Genomic DNA, 5981 nt, shown 5'->3' with positions numbered 1-5981 from the left:
TTACCATCATTGAGTACGGTTACAAGTGCAGAATAATACGATTAATTTAAATAGTCAATTGGTATAAGAATTTGATTTAAACCTTGACATGCTTTGAATGAAGAACAATTTTCCTAATAATCCTGTTTACATGGACTCATCTGAAATTGCCAATCAAAATAAACATTCTACCACAGCCACCATGTATTTTTTTTAAGCATATTTAATTCTGAGTTTGGACAAATAAAGTTTGTATGTGAAATCTATTTCGAAGCTGCATATTTTCAGTTTTTCCAAACTCTATGCACTCGATCAAATGAAGGAAGCTTGCGCGGCTTGTGCTAGCACATGCACAGATTAAATACACAGCTATAACTCTGATTAAAGCGTTTACATGTCCTAATAATTCTAAACATTGCTCAGAAAACCAGGTGTCTTTAAGGCGTATGCTTACTTCGGTTATGACCTCACGGCAATTAAGATAAGCAGAGTAAGGTGTTTACATGACTAATGCCATACTCGGCCTACTGCCATAATCAGTTGAATAGGAAATTATTATTAGTGTGCATGTAAAGCCCTAGTTATTTGGTTACTTTGAAAGTCATTTCTAAACATTATTTATTTCATGTGATTAGTTATTAATTTACGCCTGTCCCCTCATGTTAAGGTCAACCCTGTTACATGAACTGAACACTTGTTTTAAACTGATCCCAAAAATTTTTTGCAAAATGCTTTTTTATTTAGTTGAACATGTGCTCTTTATGACAGAATGTTAAAATGAAGTGAAATCTTTCTTCTTTTTTACCACGTTACACTTCTCAAAATTGGGTGGAATGACCAGATATTTTCATCAATATATAATGAATCAATGAATTGTTACAGAAGCAGACTGTAGTCTAATCCATACACCATGGTTCTTACTTAATGAAATCAAATCTCCATGTTCCTCTTCTCCTTCTCCTCTCTCAGTTCCACTCTGCCCCGGTGTTTTCCTGCAGTCGACCAGACACAGCAGTAAAGTACCGGGAGGCGGTCGACCTGGGGTCTCCGGGAGAGTGGAGGGGGACGGGCTAGATTTGTCCTGTTGGCCGCAAGAAGTATTCTACATAGATTAACACTAAACCAAATATTTTATTAATTCAGTCTAAACCTCTGATTTGGGTGTATCCCTCGAATATCTAATTTTTCCTGAAATGTTCAATTGTTCACTACAACCCACAAATCTAAGAGCATTGGATTGGTGGAGGCATGGGCTAGTTCCCACCATATTTCTTATACCAGTCATTTCCTTTCAAACAGCGACTAAGAGGCAAAGCGAGAGGGATAACTGGGCCCAAAATCTGGTTTATGCCTTATTTGATCGAACATAAATTTCGTAACGATTAGGTTGTTAGGAGTGTATTGGTAAAAGTAGGACACCTGACATCCTGGCAACTTTGAGGGGGAAAAAACACTTATCTGGGAGTAGTGCCTGGTCGTCACTAGTTACCACAAACAAAGGTATAAACCACGCCCATTACTACAATCAATTTTACTAAAATTAGATTATAACCATAACCTTAACCAAACTTCTAACTTCATGCCTAACACTAAATAAATACAAATACTATATATTCGTGGCTGTGGTAACTAGTGGAAACCCGATTATCTGCCCTCTCATTGGCTCATCTTGCCTCTTCCCCATTCCATTTTTGAAGACATTTATTTTCTTCGTTAGAGCGGCCACTTGAGTATCTGGTCAAATAATGGATAATGTGTTCGAAATCAGTGAAGGAATGTGAACACTTTGGGAGAAAGGAGAGATAATAAGGTCAGAGTCACAGATTCCTAAATATGATATAGTAGTAGGCTACTTTGTTGAAGGAAAAAAAATCCCAACAACCGTAATTTTTTGTGTGCAGCCGTTTAAACCGAACACAGGAATGTGGAGGATCAAATTTGATGAAAACTAGACCTAGACATTTTATACAATACAGCAGGCCTATACTGTTAAAACCAGACTTACCCGATCCATTGTGGGAGCTACTGTTTCTTTGTATGACATTAAATGTTGTAGGCTACAGTACAGTTAGACTACTTTGTTGTAGTGTTCAGATAATGACTAGGTAGTTGCCGAGAGAAAATGACATTCTCAAGGCTGCAACGGATGCGCCCCTAGACTAGAGCAATCAAACATCAAAACTGAATTAAGTTAGGACAAATAAACGTCTCATGTAGCCTAATCTTACTTCAGAAAGTTCCTGGATAACATTTTACGTGATCTATAAAAGTCGAGTAATGTCAAGAAAACGTTCAACAACACCCCCTTTCACTAAGAATCCTGTTGTCTGCTATCGTCTACTTTAACCTGACAACCATTTGGAACACATTCACAAAGAGAGAGTATCTCAACAGGCCTATTTCTCCTGAGGGGGTGTCTGGGAATGACTGGTTCCGGTTATTCGCTGCTGCTATAATGGCAGCTGCTGTACACTACCAGTACAGATAGGACAACGAGCTATTTATACAAGTCTTTACAACGGGTGCATCCGTTTATTAATAAGTAATTCTACGGTCAAAAATAAACGTAAGTCTTTCTTCTAAAATAAGCTACAGCCAAATATACTGTATGTATAACTAACCCCCTTCTGTCTATGTATATAACTTGTATACAATAAAATAAAGTTGTTATTTCAAAATAACAGTAAACATAATGCTTTATAGCTACAATATAGCTAACGTTAGCTAGCTAATGACAAGCTCATCTCTGCTGCCTGGATGCTTTCACGTTTCTCTCGTCTGGATGTATTGCTGCTAGCTACCACATGGACAAGCAGTAGCCTACTGCAGTAGTAAGACTACACCAATTACCAATATTTTACTTTTACACTACACAAATATATGAGAACAGTCAGCCCTCGAATGCTAGCTAACTAACGTTAGCATTGACACTGTCTGTGTGCGGACTACAGGTTTGGAGGCCACTCTAAAGATGAACCCTCTATCCTGACACCTCTGGAGCAGTGCTGCAGGTAAAACATGGGTGCATGCAGTGACATGTAAATCTTGAGGGGGTCAAAATAAATAACAAAGTGGGATGCATGTCAGCAAAGCCACAACACTAAACAATACATTAATTGCACTATACCTGTGACAAACGGTGCCCACAAACTGTTAGGGCCTGCATAAAGCTGTCCCAACAGCAGAGTCCCAACACCTTACTACTGCTACACCTGGCTATCACGGAGCCTTGTCTGGCAGCGATAACAGTTCATTCAGCCTCATTTTCTGCCTTAAAAAAAAACAATGAAAGCTCTTACAATATTTGATAACATTTCCCAAAAACAGGTTATAGGCTACATGGGCACGCCAAGTCAGATCAGTAGGTGAAAATAGACCAAATTATTAGGGTGAGACACGTGCTACTAACAGCTTACTACACAACATACACTTAGTATTACTTTCTTAGCTACAGCATACATATCTCCCTGGCATATTACATCATTTATGCAGCAGCATAGAATACATTTTTGGACTCGCCTTGTTGTGTTTTGCTCACTTGAACAGGAAGGTGGCGCGGCGGTCCTTCGTGGGATTTTGCAGTTCCGAGTTAACAGTTGTTTTGAGCGCGACACAAATCATGCTTAATTGACAGCATGGCCAATGTTGAATGTTTCTAATCTTAGACTTGGGACCACACAGCCACTCCACTGAATAGCAGGCTAGTGATTGCTTTGCAATGCTTGCAGTTAGCCACTGATTCCTTCCAACTTGTGTAATGTTTATGTCCAATGGCCGATGAGCACCGATACGTTGAATGTTTCTAATCTTAGACTTGGGACCACACAGCCACTCCACTGAATAGCAGGCTAGTGATTGCTTTGCAATGCTTGCAGTTAGCCACTGATTCCTTCCAACTTGTGTAATGTTTATGTCCAATGGCCGATGAGCACCGATACGTTTTATCTATAATTTCTCTTCATTATTTCTCTTTCTATGACAAGGATTAAGGAGGATTTGCCAGTAGATTGTCGACTTGATTCATGATGATGACTGCTAGCTAAGATTTTGAAAGTATGATGTTGACATGATCAGTCCAATCAAAGCCACTGTAGATATAACGTGTTTTGACGTCATTTTATCTGTGGCCAATGACCTTGAGCGTTCTTGGATGGGCACTTCTAATGTAACTCTATGGCAGCACCCAAGGGGCTTGAATTTGAGGTCTATGCTTAGACTTGGCGGTGATGTAGTGTCCCCATGAGTGACAGAACACTGAGCCAATCACGGCGCAACGCTCCGTATTTTCTGCACTGCCTTACTTAAGAAAACAAAAAAGAGACCATGTTAGTATGCAGCTTTATTAACTCAATTATATATTTTACATTGTTTGCAAACTGATATTTAACACGTATTAATGCCAAAATAACATGCAAAACAGGCTAGCCCCCCCCCCCCCCCCCAAAAAAAAATATATATACGTTTATTTTTTGGGGGGGGGTTAAAAATGTGGGGCTCAAAACAGGCTCTGCCCCACCTGCCCTGAATGACGGGTCACCACTGGGTGCATGATTAAGTTGTGTTATAATGAATATATATACTCATATGTATAGCAGCTAGAGGAAAGAACATGATAAATGTAAAATATAATTTATTCCTCTTCTTTCTCAACTTCCACTCCATTTCTCTCTCGCTCTCTTTCTCCCTCTAGGATTCATCGCTCCACCCTCCTGCGTGTCTATGTCTCCTCTCCCTGCTACAGTCTCTGTGACGTCATGAGGGACTCTCTTTTCCACGATCCTCTATTCTCCGTGGCCCCTCTCTGAGCTGCACCTCTCTGCCCTGGACCGTCGCCTAGCGACCGTGCTCAGAACTGTGAGCCGTTGCCAGGAAGGACAGTGTAGCCGCCATGGAGGCGAGGATGATGTCACTCATTATACGACCTTCGTTACACCTGTGACACATGCAGGGTACACTCTTAGAAAAAAGGGTTCTTCGGCAGTCCCCATAGGAGAACCCTTTTGGGTTATACATGGAACCCAAGAGGTTCTACCTGGAACCGAAAGGGGTTCTTCAAAGGTTTCTTCTATGGAGAAAGCCGAAGAACCCTTTAAGGTTCTAGATAGCACCATTTTTTTGAAAGAGTGTAGTGTTGCCACGCACACTTCACGACAACACTTCAACCGTCAAAAGAAATTGTCACGACGCATGACTATGTCGATTATGATTTGTGTGACTTCATTGCGTCGGCAATCCACAAGAGTGACACGATGACATTTGGAGTTCCTGGTATCATTTGTTTGGCTTCTAACTGTTAGAGAAGATAGCTGCATCCCAAATGTCAACCAACATTATATAGAGAGTAGGATGCCATTTCAGACAGACTATGTGTAGGTCTATTCTAGTCTGGTGAATGGACGTGATGTTTAAATCACTGTGCACATTTATTGTTAGGCCTCATTAAATAAAGCTGATTATATTGTGTTATTTAATACATGGAGCGTATGTAGTGTATTAAGATTATGACTATTCTAGGGGAACCTGGGGGGGGATGTTTATCTTAGTTCAAATATAACCATTTGTAGGGTGACGCCCCAGGGGAGACAGGTGATTGGACAGCAGAGGGAGCAAACCCATATTTTTGCATTCTTTATAAGTATAGGCTGGAGGCAGAGGGGGTTAGAACAGACAGATTATCTTTGGACACTGTTCTCCAGCCCTGCAGGGTCTGTAAACTTATGCTGACATCTTGTGATATAAATAAAACTTATGATCAAGGTTCAGTATGAGCGGACTCCTTTGTTTGACAGCAATAATTACCAGCATCGACAAGAGACGACACGCACTTAGTGAAATCAAGCCCAGCATATACTTTGGTTTAAAAAGGGATAGTTTCACCCAAAATCATTCTCATGATAAATATTGCATTTTGCAAAAAATCTAAACAATTTCTATGTTAATTGCTAGATGTGTATGAAGGCCAGATTTAGACTTGATATTTGTAGACTCAACATGGACAAGTC

At 40.2% G+C, this 5981-nt stretch overlaps 1 long non-coding RNA gene across 2 annotated transcripts; it reads left to right on the top strand.

The window, feature by feature from the left end:
* The first annotated feature begins 2402 nt into the window (after positions 1–2402).
* Positions 2403–5741, top strand: LOC311119850. Of its 2 annotated transcripts, none has more exons than XR_014612027.1 (3): positions 2403–2545; positions 2931–2990; positions 4670–5741. It is a non-coding gene; the product is annotated as an uncharacterized lncRNA (long non-coding RNA). The 2 variants fall into 2 exon arrangements; XR_014612028.1 differs by lacking the exon at positions 4670–5741 and adding an exon at positions 3526–3728.
* Positions 5742–5981: the final 240 nt, after the last annotated feature.

This window comes from Coregonus lavaretus (assembly GCF_964263955.1).
Source record: "Coregonus lavaretus genome assembly, contig: HAP1_SCAFFOLD_55, whole genome shotgun sequence".
In the NCBI taxonomy this organism is placed as follows: domain Eukaryota; kingdom Metazoa; phylum Chordata; class Actinopteri; order Salmoniformes; family Salmonidae; genus Coregonus; species Coregonus lavaretus.
This window is presented reverse-complemented; position numbering and strand designations above follow the sequence as displayed.